The sequence below is a fragment of the Mytilus galloprovincialis genome, chromosome 7, assembly GCF_965363235.1.
Source record: "Mytilus galloprovincialis chromosome 7, xbMytGall1.hap1.1, whole genome shotgun sequence".
In the NCBI taxonomy this organism is placed as follows: domain Eukaryota; kingdom Metazoa; phylum Mollusca; class Bivalvia; order Mytilida; family Mytilidae; genus Mytilus; species Mytilus galloprovincialis.
This window is the reverse complement of record NC_134844.1, coordinates 91,499,257-91,517,298: the sequence shown is the minus strand read 5'-3', so window position 1 is coordinate 91,517,298 and position 18,042 is coordinate 91,499,257. Positions and strand designations below refer to the sequence as shown.

General features: G+C 30.1%; 1 long non-coding RNA gene across 1 annotated transcript; it reads left to right on the top strand.

Moving 5' to 3' along the window:
• Positions 1-46: 46 nt before the first annotated feature.
• On the top strand, positions 47-10,804 carry LOC143082053 (uncharacterized). The gene is made up of 3 exons (XR_012980242.1): positions 47-134; positions 8,123-8,246; positions 9,886-10,804. It is a non-coding gene; the product is annotated as an uncharacterized LOC143082053 (long non-coding RNA).
• The last annotated feature ends 7,238 nt before the right edge of the window (positions 10,805-18,042 follow it).

Genomic DNA, 18,042 nt, shown 5'->3' with positions numbered 1-18,042 from the left:
TCTGTTATCCAAGGTAGCTATGCAATCTGGGAACCAGTTCAGGTAAGACCTTGAACTTGAAGATTCAGAGCTTTGCTTGTCGGTACGACAGTAGCCTGTTGTTGAAGTGATTTCAATATATATGGTCCTATATGGTAAACATTTAGTTAAAACAAGTGCGAGAGCATTATTTACGTTTAAAGAAGGACTGGGTATTTCGTTTTGTCCTTCTTTTTTTTGGGGGGGGGATGTGATGGGATGGGATGGGATAAGATAAGGATAGTCCAAATAATTATGACGTCTTGAAAGGTTATTATAATTTTTTTCTTTGACGCCTTACTTAGTAAGTACTATGAGTATTTGAACCGTACACCTATATTCGTGTGGTGGGACCATATGTGTACGGTCAGACCAATATATATGAGTATACTAATACAGTCTAGTTAGGACTAACTGGCCCCTATATGTATTTCGACCCTAGGGGTTAATTTTTGACAAACATGTATCAAAATCTGTTATTGAATATACAAACATAAAAATTGATATTATGAAAATTAGATGAATGGAGTGTCAGAAATATATCATCATATCACCAACCCTAATAATCTGGAAACAACTATTATTACAGTAACAAAGCTACCTTATTTATTCTTTGCATTAGTTTTTGACACATTTTTATTATATTTTCTCTATGTGTTTTCAAGGGATTGCTTTTATAGTTTTTGTCATGTATCGATCTGTGGAGATTTTGTAGAAAAGTTCCTAAATATTCTAAAATATTTTCTTCCAACATTATGTTTATACTCTGATAACTTCAATTTCAGCCAGCATAATTCAATCTGATGTATTAACTGACATGCTAAATGTACAGGAGCTTAACAGAATAAAGCTGTGATTAATATAATGATACTGTTCCACAACATTTTAGGGTCAGAGAAATTTAATGCTTGATTGGGAGCAATTATTTGTGGTCACTTAATCTGAAGAAATTTATTGCTTTTAATTGATTGACCATGTGCAGCTGGTAAGCACATAATCAGCTGATTTACTAAAATAACATTGATTACCTTGAATATTATTATGGATAGAGATAAATTATAAACAGCAATAAGGTTCAGCAAAGTAAGATCTACAAGTAGGGCAACATGACCAAAATGGTCAATTGACCCCTGAAGGAGTTATATTTTATTTAAAGAATTTTTCGTAAATTTTTGTAATCTGAAACTACTGGTCCAAATACATGTACATGGAATATATATGAAAGAGATTCAAAGGAGTAGGGGCAATAAAGGTCATATTTTTTCGTCCAATTTTGCTTATTATCTTGAAAACTATAATAATAGATGAGAGAGAAACTTTGAAATGCAAAAATGATCAGAAAAATACTCTTTTGTGTGTGAACTTGAAGCAAGAGCTAAATAAGATCATAAAGATAGAGAGAAACTAAACAGACTTCATTGATCAGCAATATAGTTACGTTCGATACAATTTTTCTTTTAGTAAAGAACACGATGTATTAAAAAAACATACACAATATAATTTAAATCATGCACATGTATATATATATATATATATATATATAAATCAAGCACATGTATATATATATAAACTTTTCTAAACATCAACCCAACAATGTTAGATCTGTTAATTTGCTTTCGCAAATTGTTTTTTTTTTTTAGCTCTCAGAGAAATTCAAACTCATGCTACTGAGATATTGTAACACCAAATCGCCTTTACTTTATCGGACGGGCTACATCACTTGACCACCTGGGCTTCACAAAAATAAAGCTTTCGGTGGCCGGGTCTCCCTGTTACCTTTCCTCCTGAGTTATTATTTAACGTTGTAATACAGTACATGATATATAAGGCATGAACATGGAATGTATATATATATACGACCTATTAGTCAAATGCGTTTTGTTAAAATATACTTTTTCACTTTTTTGGTCTTTTGGAAAACGTTGTTTGTGCTGTATTTAGACCCTTCTTCAACGAAATTTGTTTTACATGCACACGTATAAATTGCTGTTTTAATCCAACGCAATCATAGGTTTGAAAGTAGTTTTTAATTTAGATTTGTACATGTACATATAAAATTGAGAATGGAAATGGGGAATGTGTCAAAGAGACAACAACCCGACCAAATAAAAAACAACAGCAGAGGGTCACCAACAGGTCTTCAATGTAGCGAGAAATTCCCGCACCCGGAGGCGTCCTTCAGCTGGCCCCTAAACAAATATATACTAGTCCAGTGATAATGAACGCCATACTAATTTCCAAATTGTACACAAGAAACTAAAATTAAAATAATACAAGACTAACAAAGGCCAGAGGCTCCTGACTTGGGACAGGCGCAAAAATGCGGCGGGGTTAAACATGTTTGTGAGATCTCAACCCTCCCCCTATACCTCTAACCAATGAAGTAAAGTAAACGCATAACAATACGCACATTAAAATTCAGTTCAAGAGAAATCCGAGTCTGATGTCAGAAGATGTAACCAAAGAAAATAAACAAAATGACAATAATACATAAATAACAACAGACTACTAGCAGTTAACTGACATGCCAGCTCCAGACTTCAATTAAACTGACTGAAAGATTATGATTTCATCATATGAACATCAGGCACAATCCTTCCCGTTAGGGGTTTAGTATCATACCATCATAACATATATGAGAAGAACATAACCCGTGTCATGCCAACAACTGTTTTTAGAATAAATGTGTTTAGTTCCGATGCAAAGACCTTATCAGTGAATCAATATTAACGCCAAAATATGCAATCTTTAATGACTTGACAACAGTATCGTAATTATATCCCTTCTTAATAAGTCTATTCAAAGGTTTTGTAAGTTTCTGAGGTGAATACTGACACCTTTGTGCTTTATAAAGAATATTACCATAAAAAATTGGATGTGAAATACCTGAACATATTAGAAGTCTGCATGTTGAGCTATATTTACGAATGATGTCTTTATACCGATGATAAAATTTAGTAAATGTTTTGACTAGTTTGTGATATCGAAAACCCTGGTGTAATAATTTTTCAGTAATACATAAATTTCTCTCGTTAAAATCGAAAACATTGTTACATACACGAGCGAATCGTACAAGTTGAGATATATAAACACCGTAAGATGGTGACAAGGGAACGTCACCATCTAAAAACGGATAATTAACGATAGGAAATGAAAAATCATCCCTTTTATCATAAATTTTAGTATTCATTATATATTTTGACATATATATATATATATATATATATGTCAAAATATTCACTTCAAACTATCCTGAGCCAGTTATTTCAAGACAAATTAAATACATTTGTATATAGTCATAATATGCATTAATTAGGGAATGATGTGTTACTGTTAAACTTCAAACCCACTGTTGTTGAACTTTTAAAGAAATATTTGATAGAGAATTGTTGACATTATCTTTTTATATTATATTACTGTATCTAAACTTCAAAGTGTAATTTTTAAAATAACTTGCCATTTTCTTCTTTGAACTGTTTTCTTTCACTGCATGGTTCTTCACAAAATCACCACAAAAACAATATTGTAATAAATTGAAGATAGTTATAAGATGTGTATTCTTGATGAATTTCAAACTACATTTTATTTTGCTCTACACATTTTATGATGTCCAAGTAATGAGGTCATGACATCAATATGAATCCATATAGTAACCAATGAAATAAAAGAGAAATTCATTTTATGTCTTCCTAGATCTTTGGATAAAAACAGGCCACATTTACTTGTACATGTTGTGTGTATTGTACTTAAATATAAAAACACCAGTAAATGTTATACATATATATATATATATATCATGTATATACTCTCACCGCATTCAATGTCATTGATTCAATGGACTTAATTAAGTATAATGGGAATAGGTCTTATAATTAGTGTAAATAAAAGTGAAATAATTAGAAGGATGTTAGTATTGTATTTCACAATGACCATGATGAAATACAGGAATAGAATTTTGAAAATTTTATTGTAAGTAATAATTTCATACTTAATGCGAATTATAATTATGATAATTGTATATTTTTTTGTTTTGTGTATGGTCTCCTTAAAAGTTTTATTTTGAGGAGGATTAAGGGGGATGGGGCAAATGGGCCCGGGCATTCCCTTTTTGATAAAATTTTGTTTGATTAATCTATTTAGGGATCAAATCACTGAAGCATGATTTGTACGGGTCCCTTTAAAAAAAATTCTGGATTTGCCACAGGCATACAGAAATTAAGGATGTTTTATAATTTTAAGAAATTCTAATATATATCAATTAAAAAAAATATATATGCATTAGTGATAAATTTAAAAATCGTGTCACCTAAGGATATTTGCCTGTAGATGTTTTTTGTCCCACCTTTGGGCATTATGCTTTCTAATGAGTCATGAGTATGAGTCTGTTCCTCCATCTGTCTGTCTGGCTTCAAGTTTTTGATGAAGTTGAAGTCCAATCAACATGAAACTTAGTACATGTTCCCTATGATATGATCTTTCTTATTTTATTATCCAATTAGACTTTTGCCCCCAATTTCATGGTCCTCTAAACATATAAAAATGATAGTGCTAGTGGGTCATCTGTTCACTATGGATACATTTTTGTTATTGATTTAAGAATAATTTCTGAATTTCACCAGTTGATAATTCCCTACAATTTAAAATTCAAGAATTTTGTACAAGTATATACCACTTGAAAGTATATTTGACATGGATGAGATTTTAGATGGGGTTTACAAATTAGAGAATAACAGGTAAAATGTACAGAATAAAGGTAAAAAAAAAATAGGGAAAAGAAAGAAAACAAAAACTAAATAAATATTAGAAAATTTAACAGGGTGCTGAAATGAAATATAAAAATAGAGATTAAACAAAGACAATTTAATATACATGTCTTAAAGAATAAAGATACATGTATACAGAACCCCTATCTAGACCTTAATAAATCAAGCCATATAAACACATAAATGACAAATACTCTGATAATTGTGATTAGGTCAGACAGGAGTTTGTCTGCAAAAGACTCACAGTAACTCGATCTCCAATTAAAAAAAAATGAAAGGCCAAATAATTTACAAAATTAAAAACTTTGATAATCAAGAGAAAAACTGATAAAGACATATATCTATGAATCATACATAAAATACAAAACTTAGAACCTGAAATTTAAAAATTATAAACAGTCAGGGGCGTTACTTAAACAAATAGTTTTTTCACGTTACTTATATATATATATATATAAGTAATTTTTGTTTTTGAAAATAATAAGATTACTTAATCATGTTAATAGAGTTATTTTAAATTTGAATAGAAGCATAGATTAAATGTAGTTTGAATGAGTTTTTATATAATTTTATATGATAAAATAAAGATTTTTTTAGATTGGAGAGGAGTATGGAGATAAAGGTTTATAATGACAAAAACATTACTTGAATAAGTTATTTTATACATTTTCATTTTTTTTTAGTAATAACACTTATTTAAGAAACACATGTAGTTGATTTGGGTTAGCAGTTATAAATAACTTGAAATCTTAATTAATTCACAAGTATGTTAACTTATTATTTATACCAGTCTACCTTCAAGATTTTGGAGGAAAATGATAATTTAATAGTCCCTGAAGAGACCAATCTAAATTTACCCAGAAGTATCCATATGAAAGATAAGTGATAATTAAGTGCATCAGCAAGTTAATTAGTGTTTCAGAAGAAATTTATATTTCATGGGGAAAATAACCAGATGACTGTGAAAATTTGTTAAAGCTAGTAAAATCTGCATTTTTGGACACCTATAAAAATAATATTTAGAAAAGTTACCTAATATATAAGTCAAGTATTGAAAATAGCCTGGTTTTCAGCATAACTTATATAGGCAGTTTTAAATGTTACTTGTTTAAATAATGCCCCTGACTTATGATTTTTTGTTTGTTTGTCAAAAGTTTTATTTTCTATTTAGCTCACCTGACCTAAGAGGCCATGTGAGCTTTTGCCATCCCTTGGCATTAATTGTTGAATCATCCATTAATGTCTGGTGTACACTTTTTCATAGATCTTCTCTTCTGAAACTACTGTAATTAATTAATTTTAACCAAACTTTGGCTAAATGATCCTTAGGGTATCTAGTATATATTTTGTAATTTTTAGCTCAGTGAGGCCCGAAGGGCCGTATGTGAGCTTACACCATCACTTGGCGTCCTATGTCGTCTGTCGTCGTAAACTATTTAAAAAATATTCTCCTCTGAAACTACTGGGCCAAATACATGTACCTTCAAACTTTAACTAAATGTTCCTAAGGGTATCTAGTTTATAAATTGTATCCGAAGTTTTGATCCATTTACAAACATGGACGCCATGGCTAAAAATAGAACATACTGGTCAAATACAGTTTTGTTGATTGGCCCCTTAAGGAGTTATTGCCCTTTAAAGTCAATTTTACACAATTTGTTGATCAAGTTTGCTAATTGTATATAACATTTAAAAATCTTCTCTGAAATACAGATGAGCGATTCAGGCTCTTGAGAGTCTCTTGTTATCTTATCCTTTAATTAAGAAACACTGCATAGTTTGGTAAAAAAAATAACTTTAATATTTAACGTAGCATTTCAAGATTAATCTGCTTTTAAAATTAAGACCAATCTTGAAAACACTTGGCTATTTGAAGTTATTGCTCCTGCAATAGCAAGTTCCCACAATTTATACATGTTATATATATTATATGTTCTTGTTAACAATGATTGTCATATTGAAAACAATTATAGATATCATAAAGATAAATTTAAAACAGCAAAATAGTAGTGTGGATCCTTATATGAGTTATTGCCCTTGAAAGACAAAATTTTAGCAGAATTTCAAGTTTCATGCAGGAAGTATGATAGATGTAGAGACCTTTATTTATGTTCAGCTAACATGGCTAAGTTAAAGATATGCGAATAAGCTTACATCATGACCAAAATAGTTAATTGATCCTTTATAGGATTTTTTGTCCTTAAGAAATTATTTTACCAAAAGTTATGTTTTTTTGCAGATAATAATAGAAAGAAGGAATTTTAATTTTTTTTTAAGTGATAAATATGTTCAGCAAAGTAAGATCTGGGAATAGGACTTGTATTATTTAAATTGCCAATTGATCCTTCAAAGCTGTTATTGCCCTTGAAAGAATATATTACCAAATATTTTTTTCTTCGGTTTTTTGATTTTTGATTTTTTTTTTATGGAAGTATTATATTTCATTTTTCTTCCAATGGTCGAATATAGAAAAGCAGAAATTTAAGTAGCCCACACCAATTATAGGGGCCATTGGCAATTGGGTCCCTGCTAATTTAAGTTTTTCATAGTAAAGAAGTGTCTTCATCAGAATTACAGTTTACATGTCATGCATGTGTTGTTTACATTAATGTCATTAATTAGTTCTGCACAGTTAATTAAGAGTTCTTTCAACATTATACAGCTTTAGTTCACATAAATTCTTTTATAGCTGTTTAACTAATTCACAATGTTTCTATTTCTTTTGAATCCTATTGATAGGTTTTTATTGAATTTGTCACCTATTGTAGAATCTATTTTGATAAGATTCCAGTATTTCCTGAATATTGTTTGAAGTTTTCTGCTTAAGAATTCGATTGATTATTCGTAATGAATGATATATTTTATCTACTTTCAACTTTGTCCTTTTTCTAGACATAAATTCATAGAAATTGATCCAATATCCACCTATTTAGGTGAAATCCTAACTCTGTCCTGATTTCATAGACAGAATTTCATAGAAATTAATCTAATATCTATCTATCCATTAGTGCATATCACAATTTTAAATTAAATAAATGTGCCTTCAAGTAGTTCATGTGTAAAAAAAAAATGCTAAGGATAATGCTGTGGATTCATTTAAATTTTGTGGTCACATGTATCAATGTTTGTGGATTAAAGAAATTTTGTATTTGTTTAGTTTGGTTTTTTCATAGTCTGTATACATGTACAACCCGATGGCAAATTTATAATTCGTTTAACATTTAAATTCGTGACTCAGCTGTTTCAATGAAAACCACGAAAATTGGTATCCCATGAATAATAATGAATCCACATTGAAAATTTTCAGCATGAAGGTTTATGCCATTCTGTTCTTATTTCAGATTGACATATCTGTAGGACATGCAGTTAGCCTAGACAAATAGGAAGAGAAAGGTCTTTGATTCTGAGTTCTCTGTGAAGTTCAAGGTCTTTTTTAGTCTAAATTATAATGGGAAGATGTGAACGGTAAGTTTGAAAGTTTGTAATTGTGCAAAAATATGTTATTTTTAACAAAATGTGCTGTTTCACAAATAAAATCCTCTGTCTCTTAAACACTTATGTAGCAATAAGACCACTGTATTGGTATATGAAATGATTGTAAGCTGTATTTGCTTGACTGGTTAAACTGACCATGCCTTCATTTTCATGGATCAAGTTTATGTGATATTATTAAAAAAAAAGGCGACAAATTTTCAATCATAAGTAAAGCAGGCTTAGTTGTTAATTTATGTGTCATTTGGGCTCTTGTGGAGAGTAAATGTCTCATTGGCAATAATGAATTATACCACATCTTTTTTATATGACATTTGAATGTTGCATTTATATATATATATTATATACATATTGCAATCACTCATTAGCTGGCCAATTGTTTATTAGCATCCATGTTTACAAATAACTACATTTGTGCAATAATGGGATGATTTTGTGGCACCATGTACTTTAACTGTTCTAGAGTAATGCCCCTTTACAAACAAACAAAAGTGCTGAATTTTGTTTCCATGTTCTAACTTTTATAAGTTGGCCTCTGAACCAGATGCTATGAAATCAGTATTACTGATATGCTTATTACCACAAAATACAGATCAAGTATGTATTAAGGGGGTGGTGTCACTTAACTGTTCTGTAGTTATGCCCCTTTACAAATGAAAAATATGCTTATATTTATAGTTTCCGTTCTCTAACTTTGATTTGCCTCAACTAAATGCAATTAAACTTATACACAATGCTTGTTACCACAAAATACAGATCAAGTTTGAATTTTAAGGGGGTCACTTTAACCGTTCTAGAATTATGCCCCTTCACAAATTGAATGATTGCTGAAATTTTCATTTCCATTCACTTACTTTAATTAGCTTGCCTCAACCAAATGCTATGACATGTATGAATAATTGTACACAATATTTATTACCACAAAATACAGATCAAGTTTGACTTTTGAGGTTGTCATTAAATTTTTAAGAGTTATGTCCCTTTGAAAATGGAAAAATTGCTGGATTTGTGTTTCCTTTCTCTAAATTAAGTTTGCATAAACTAAATTTTATGAAACTTATACACAATACCTATTACCACTAAATCAGATCAAGTGTTTTCGGTAGAGTCACTTTTACAGTTACCGGTATGTCCTTTTATAACTTTATATGATATGCATATGCAAGCGTGGGCATCATCTGTGATCCATATATTGATACATTCCCCATTTAATTTTTTGTTAAACATCAATTTTTTTATTTTTTGGTTGTCAGAGCCGATTCATGCCCCATTTGTTTGTAGGTAAGAATTGGTAAAGTAACACACACACACATATATATATATCAAAAAATGAAAACACCAGATTAGAAAAAAAAGATGCAGTATGATTGCTGAGGAAACAACTGCCATAATAATTATAAGAACAAAATTTAAATTTCATCAGAGTATTAAGGCTTCAAATATTGAAGAAAACAAATGACATACAGTAAGCTATGAAAGGACCTGTGATAACAAATTCATCAATTATCATGATTATAAGACAGAACAAAATATGTCGGGGAAAAAAAATCATGAATATTAATATGCCTGAAGGACTTTAGAATATTGAACTTGAATTAACTTTTCTTTGTAGGATACAAAGAAATCTTGGAGGACAAATTGGTGCGAGTCTTAAAAGACACAGATTTGAAAATAAATGAAAGAAAAAGAATGACAAACATAGTTTAAAGGACTGCAGACTTCCTGATATCTTTCAAACTGTTCTTTTGGTATACATGGTATTAATGTAATATTGCAATATCATTTTATTTGTATAGGTATACATCCTGTAAATCTTGTTGGTGCCTTTTAGCTCCTTAAATGCAACCACTATTTAGTAAACATTGTCATGATTGTTGTTCTATATGTGAGCTTATTAGTTAACTAGAGCATAGTAATTGCATATATATGCAATCTTAGTCTTTTTAATTCAGAAATAATTTTTAAAACAAGTTATTCTAATCAGACTAGTGGAATTTTATTTTGTATGCATGTTTAACCTGTTATATGCACTTTGTCAAATTTAGCATGTTGCAAATGTGATGCAATATAGAGCAACCTTCATATTTCTTAGAAAATGCTTTTTCTGAACTGTAATGAAAAGTATGGTTATACATAATATCCAATTTTTTTTTTTAAGTGAGACATATGTTTTATGAATATTTCAATAAATGTTAGAAACAAGTTTACATAAAAAATTTCTTATGTATCAAAATTCTGTGTTGTAAAATCTCAAAGATTTTTTTTTCGGGATTTTTCTCAATATGTTTAATAAATCAAAATGCGTAATTTTTGCTTGTAGATTTTATTTCGGGATTTTTCCCGAAATGGGTAAAAAAAATCTATGCACCAAGTGTGTGCCTGACATTAGATTTATATTTCGGGATTTTTCCCGAAATGTGAAAAGAAATTATTAGTCATGAGACCTAGCATATACATTTGATTTTTCGGAATAAATCCCGAAAATATTTGAAAACATCTATGTTATGCATTTTGTAATTAGTTTATTTTTGTCAGGATATTTCCCGAAATGTGTTTTAGATCTATTTGTTCAAACGCTTAAGTACCGGTCTTTGTAAAAATCATGCAGAAGGTGATTCATGGCATGTCACAGAAGTAATTTTTTTTGCCCTATATCATAAGAACTTTGGTAGATGGTCAAAATTCTGTCTTTATTTTCCCTGTATTATGCCCGTTGCCATGGTAACCATCAAATCAACATTTTGCCTGAATATGTGAAAAAAGACCCTTTTTGAAAATATAAAATAAGGGAATTTAAAGTCCCATAGAAATAAAGTTAATCAATACAAAGGATATGTATATTTACAGTATTGACAAACAAAACCCCAAACTATATAAAAACGTTAAAATTGTGAATTTACTAAATAGTTTGTTTCCACAGCAACCATTTAAAAATGTGTTAAAATTCGAAAATGAAAAATTTCAAAAACTTTAAAATTTTAAATCTGTTTATCTCCCAAGACCAACAATACCATGACATGTCATTGACAAATTTTGAAAGACCACATTCTATATATTCAGAAAATAAAAAGAAAGTCGTGTGTTTTTTTTTCTTTAAAAAAAAAAATTTAGTCAAAAATTGTCAATTTTCACCAAAATTCAGATTAACAATCAGATGAATAATCAAAAATTTTGAACTTAAAAAGCTAAAACATTCCATTTATATGTGCAATTCTGACACACATTTGTTAATTTTAAAGGAGAATATATGATAAATGAAGATATACTTGTACAAAATGAAAAATCATCACTCTGGGTATGGTGCACCCCCCTTTTTTTCGATTTTTTTTTTTTTTTCAAAATTATAAAATTTGTTGAAAGAAATGTGGTATCTCATTGTGTTTACTTGTGAACTAAGTATTTTAAGAATTTAAGCATAACACAACTTCTAAAGTTGAGGGCAGCATATGTACCCCCTCCCTTCAATCTTATATGTAAGATTTCTCAGAAGTTTAAAAAAAAATGGTAATACGCATAACCCGTTGTCGTGTCTAAGACTGATGCTGTCAGTGAAAAAGAATAAAGTTGAATCCAAAACTTAATCACTAGTAAGTCTATGTATAAAGATAAGAGGATGTGTTGTAATTGTCAATGAGACAATTAACTCTCAACCAGAGAGAGCAAAGACATAGAAATAAACAACCACAGATCACCGTATATCCTTCAACCATGAGCATAACATGATTATCTATAAAACAAATCTTAATGAACATTTAAAAAAAAATAGCTCAGGATACTTTCTCTTTCAAAATGGCTATAAAGAAGTTACAGTAACAATTTAATGCAACTCATTGTTGTTTTTTGAAACAGATTGATGCTTTAAAAACTTTAACCCTAGACTAAGATCTGCTAAACAAGAAGACTCACCCTGAAATGTCTGGTTGGTTTTATTTATAATTACTTTTGAAACTCTGTAAGTGTTATGTAAAGATTTTAATACAAGTATCATATTAACTTAACATTATCAATGTCCTAAGAAAATGAGGTCAGGGTAAGATGAACTATGTCAGACAGACGAAAAAAAGAGAACGGAAACGGAAAATTCAGCATTTTTTCCATTTTTAAAGGGGCATAACTTATTGACAGTACCTGTTACACCAATAACATTCTAACTGTTCTGAATTTTATGGAAATAAGCATTGTGTATAAGTTTCAAAACATTTGGTTGTGGCAAACTTAAGTTAGAGAACGGAAACAAAAAAGTCAGCATTTTTTTTTCCATTTGTATAAGGGTATAACTCTGAAACGGACGTACTTACAGACAAGGGTACAACTTAATGCCCCCTTTGCTACAGTGGGGGCATACAAATTCTACATGTTCTATCTGAGGAAATATATACCAACGATCTACATTAATTGTGCAAGAATTTGTCAATGTTTCTATTGTATATGGTGGAAAAGGACAGCTTGTCTATTATTTTTTTTAAAACCTAACTGAATTATTATTTGTATACCGCAGAATAATCGCGTTTTTTTATGGTTCTCAAAAATATTATCCTTGTGGCCCTGAGGAAAATTTGCTGGTCCGAACTATTGTATACTGTTTTGATTCTCAAACCTTTATGACAACCATGTGCAATGGCCATTCTTGAATTTTGCCTAATTTAATCAATTGTTATATTTACATATTTTTATGCCCCCGCAGTGGCGGAGGGGGCATTAAGGTTAACCCTTGTCCGTCCGTCAGTATGTCCCAACGTTGGTTTCTGTTCTCTATCTTTAGTTTGCCTCAACCAAATGTTATGAAACCTAATCACATTGCTTATTACCATAAAACAAGACTAAGTTTGGTGGTGTCACTTAAACCGTCCAAGAGTTATGCCCCTTTACAAATAGAAATATTGCTGAATTTCCGTTTCTGTTCTCTAACTTTAGTTTGTCTTTACCAGATGTTATTAAAATTATACACAATGCTTAAAACCACCAAATGCAGATCAACTTTGAATTTTGGTGGTGTAACTTTCACTGTTCTATGCAATGCCTCTTTATAGAGGGAAAAAGTTGCTGAATTTTTTGTTTTGTATTTCTTTCTTTAGTTTGCCTCAACCAAATGTTACGAAACTTTTACACAATTCTTATCACCATAAAAGTTAGTACACAATTGGTAAGTGTCTTCAGTCATGTCCGTTTATGACTTTTATGATATGGAAGCGGGAGCATCATCTGTGTCCAATGGACACATTCTGCATTTATTTCAAATCTTTTAGATAAGTTAGATTATTATATATTAGAATAAAAAGAAAGGTTCTGTAGTTCTTCTTCAATTTCAATTTTAGCACAGTTAAATCGACATAGTGACAAATAAGTGTTTGCATAAAGGTTTCGATATATGTCGATTTACATGGGAGGTAAATAGTAACAGCCATTATGTGTACATAATCTGACTCTGTGCAATAGTATACTAGTCCACAAAAGAAACGATGCAAGGCAATGTATTTTCCATAGATAATGAAATTGGAAACACTGTACCAAGATTAAAACTGTCCCATTTGTCTAATCTTTAGGGACGACATCAAAAGTTCAATGTAGGATAAAAAACTTAATTCACATAGTTTTTTCACTGACCCCCACAACCCCCCTCTTAACTTAATTTGGGAAAAATTGATTTACCAATAGGAATATATGTAAAAATCGATTTTAGATATACAAAACTTGCAGAATTTTAACCCCCCCACCCCCAAACTATTTGATTTAAGTTTTTTATCCTACATCGATCTTTTGATGTCGTCCCTTACAGAGTGTTATTATCTTATCAAAACCACTGATTTAAGACAAAAAAAATATTTTATTTTTTTATTTTTGTTATATCAAAAATAGTATTTTTATAAATAAACCAGATGCTCTGCAGGGCGCAGCTTTATACGGCCGCAGAGGTATTGCACAATACTTAACATAATAATTTTGGACCCCGATTTGGACCAACTTGAAAACTGGGCCCATAATCAAAAATCTATGACCATGTTTAGATTCAACATATCAAAGAACCCCAAGAATTCTTTTTTTGTTAAAATCAAGCTAAGTTTAATTTTGGACCCTTTTGATCTTAATGTAGACCAATTTGAAAACAGGACCAAAAATTAAGAATCTGAATACACGGTTAGATTTGGCATATCAAAGAACCCCAATAATTAATTTTTTGATGAAATCAAACAAAGTTTAATTTTGGACCCTTTTGGCCCCTAATTCGTTGGGACCAAAACTCCCGAAATCAATCCAAACCTTTCTTTTGTGGTTATAAACCTTGTGTTAAAATTTCATAGATTTCTAATAACTTATGCTTAAGTTATTATGCAAAAACCAAGAAAAATGCTTATTTGGGACCTGTTTTTTGCCCCTAATTCCTAAACTGTTGGGACTAAAACTCCCAAAATCAATCCCAACCTTCCTGTTGTGGTCATAGAGACCTTATGTTAAAATTTTATAGATTTCTTTTTACTTATACTAAAGTTATTGTGCGAAACCAAGAAAAATGCTTATTTGGGCCCTTTTTTGCCCCTAATTCCTAAACTGTTGGGACCAAAACACCAAGAATCAATGTCAACCTTTCTTTTATGGTCATAAACCATGTGTTTAAATTTCATAGATTTCAATTTACTTTTACTAAAGTTAGAGTGCGAAAACCAAATGTCTTCGGACGACGACGACGCCAACGTGATACCAATATGCGACCAAAAAAATTTCAATTAATAAAAATCGAAATTAGAACTTAATTTTTTTCGTTTAAACATGGTCTGCTTAAAATTTTGATTGCCATCCGTCCTTGTGTCCATCTGGCTGTCCTTGCAGCGCTCGCACATGTGCAAATTATGTCAGATTTTTAAGAAACTAATATTTTAGGTTATTATAAGCAATATCTCGAACAAGTTAGATATTGGTGGTCAATCGACTTTAATAAAAACATTTATAACCCTTGAAAATAATAAATTTATGGAAAATAGCCCCTTTAACGCTCCCACAGGTACAATTCTTGCCAGATTTTTAATAAAACTTATACACTAGATTAATATCAACAATATCTCGGATGAGTTCTATAATCATGGACAATTGACTTTTTTAAAAGAGTTATGACCCTTAAAAATATTAAAATTTATGGAAAGTTGCCTTGTTAGCGCTCTCGATGGTACAAATTTTTTATTTTTAATTTTCAGTTTATTTCTGATAGAACGGACGTAGTTTTTTTAGGTCACCGTTTCAAAGGAACTGTGAATTTTGCCATCACTTTGCTTCCGTTGTCGTCTGTCCGGTGTAAAATATTTGAAACATTTCCACTGAAACTACTTAACCAATTCCAGTAAAACTTATAAACTGAATGATCCTTAGGATATCTAGAATTAAGTTTGTGTTCTATTTTCTATTTTGTAAAAAAACATGGCCGCCATGGGTAAAATAAGAACATAGGGGTAAAATGCAGTGTGTAGCTCATATCTCAAACACTAAAGCCTTTTAAGAGCAAATTTTCAGATGAATCTAACAACCCATTGTTGGGTTGCTGCCACTTAATTGTTAATTGTACGGAAATTTTGCAGTTTTGGTTATTATCTTGAATATTATTAATGACAAAGAAAAACTGTAAACAGCACAACTTTCAGCAAAGTAGGATCTACAAATAAGTTTATATGACCAGAATTGTCAATTGAATCCGTAATGGAGTTATAGCCCTTTAAAGACATTTTTCACAATTTGTTCATCTAGTTTGCTTCCTTTAAAAAAAATCTTCTTTTGATATTGAATATGCTTAATCAATTTCAGCTCAACTTGGGAGTTATAATCTTGTATAAATTTAGTTTTTTATTTCCTTGTACTTCAAGAAACTTAGCCACTATGGCTAAAATGGAACATAGGCATGATAGGGGTAAAATTCATTTTTTGCTTTTGAAGAAAAAACGACAGATACAAAGAACATTTAAATGGAATTGTTAAGCCAACCATTGATATATATTGAAGGGACAAATAATCATTGATGCAAGATTTAACCAAAAATTACAGGTGATCGATTCAGGTTCTTTAGAGTCAATTTTAAAGACCATGAAATAGAATCTAAAGATTTAAATTTCTGTTTGGGTTGTTCTCTCTTTGACACATTCCCCATTTCTAAAAAAAAATCTAATATATAAAAATGGTGTAGGGGGTTCTATTATTGCCCTCACCCTTTGAAGAAATTTCATGTTTTAATGCTCAAAATGTTCACAATTGAATTCCATCTTTTAAATTTATTAGTGATTTTTTGAATTTTGAAAAAAAGGGGGGGCACCATGCCCAGAAAGAAAAAATGTCCTTCTCTACAAAAATATCTCTATCAATCATATTTTCTCATTTATAATTACCAAATTTGTGTCAGGAATGCACGCATAAATGGAATGTTTTAGCTTTTTAAGTTCAAAATGTTTCAATATTCATCTGTTTGGTAATCTGAATTTTGGTGAAAATTGACAATTTTTGACTAAAATTATTTTTTTAAAGAAAAAAAAAACACACGACTTTCTTTTTATTTTCTGAATATATAGAATGTGGTCTTTCAAAATTTGTCAATGACATGTCATGGTATTGTTGGTCTTGGGAGATAAACAGATTTAAAATTTTAAAGTTTTTGAAATTTTTCATTTTCGAATTTTAACACATTTTTAAATGGTTGCTATGGAAACAAACCATTTAGTAAATTCAAAATTTTAACGTTTTTGTATAGTTTGGGGTTGTGTTTGTCAATACTGTAAATATACATATTGTTTGTATTGATTAACTTTATTTCTATGGTTCTTTAAAATCCATTATATTTCAATTTCCAAAGGCTACTTATGGACGTATTTAGGCAAAATTTTGTAAGGATGGTTTCCATAGCAACCAAAGTTGAAAAGAAAAAATTAATACAGAAAACTTATTTTCATACCATACCTTCATCATAAACAAAATATAAAGACATTTGAAGAGGGGTCATGAATCGCCCATCAACAGGAACCTGCATGATTCTTACAAAGACCGGTACTTAATTTGCCAACATATATGTCATAAAATTTAATGTTGAAAATGATTTCGGGATTTTTCCCGAAATGTTGAAAGAAATTATTAGTCATGAGACCTAGCATATACATTTTATTTTTCGGGATAAATCCCGAAAATGTTTAAAGACATCTGTGTTATACATTTTGTAATTAGTTTATTTTTGTCAGGATATTTCCCGAAATGTGTTTCAGATCTGTTTGGCTGCATGGTTTGTTCAAACACTTTGCCAATATATATGTCATAAAATTTAATGTTGAAAATGATTTCGGGACATTTCCCGAATAAATAGTTGTCATATATACATTTTTACCACAAATATTTTAAAACTTTCATATATTTTGGGAAATTTCCCAACATTTAATGTAAGTTTTATCAATTATAAGAATAAAAACATGGAATGTTGTAAAAAATGTGTGTTTCTTTATGAAATCTGCATTCATTTATATTAACATTGAAAAAGATTATAAAAAGGAATACAATGGATTTTACTCTTTTAAAATAGAGTCTGTTATATACTATATCCCGTTGAATTTCAAGTCTTACGCTGGATTGTTAAATGGAGAAAAATGGATGAAAGTGATGAACAAGTGTTTATCGTCCAGTAACAAATGTTACATTCATATCGGGACAGGGGAAAGTTATGGTGGTTTGAATATCGGCATATTTGAAACAAGAAATGCATGCTGAATATGTATGACATGATACAACAATGTTCCCATTATTTGTTAAATAA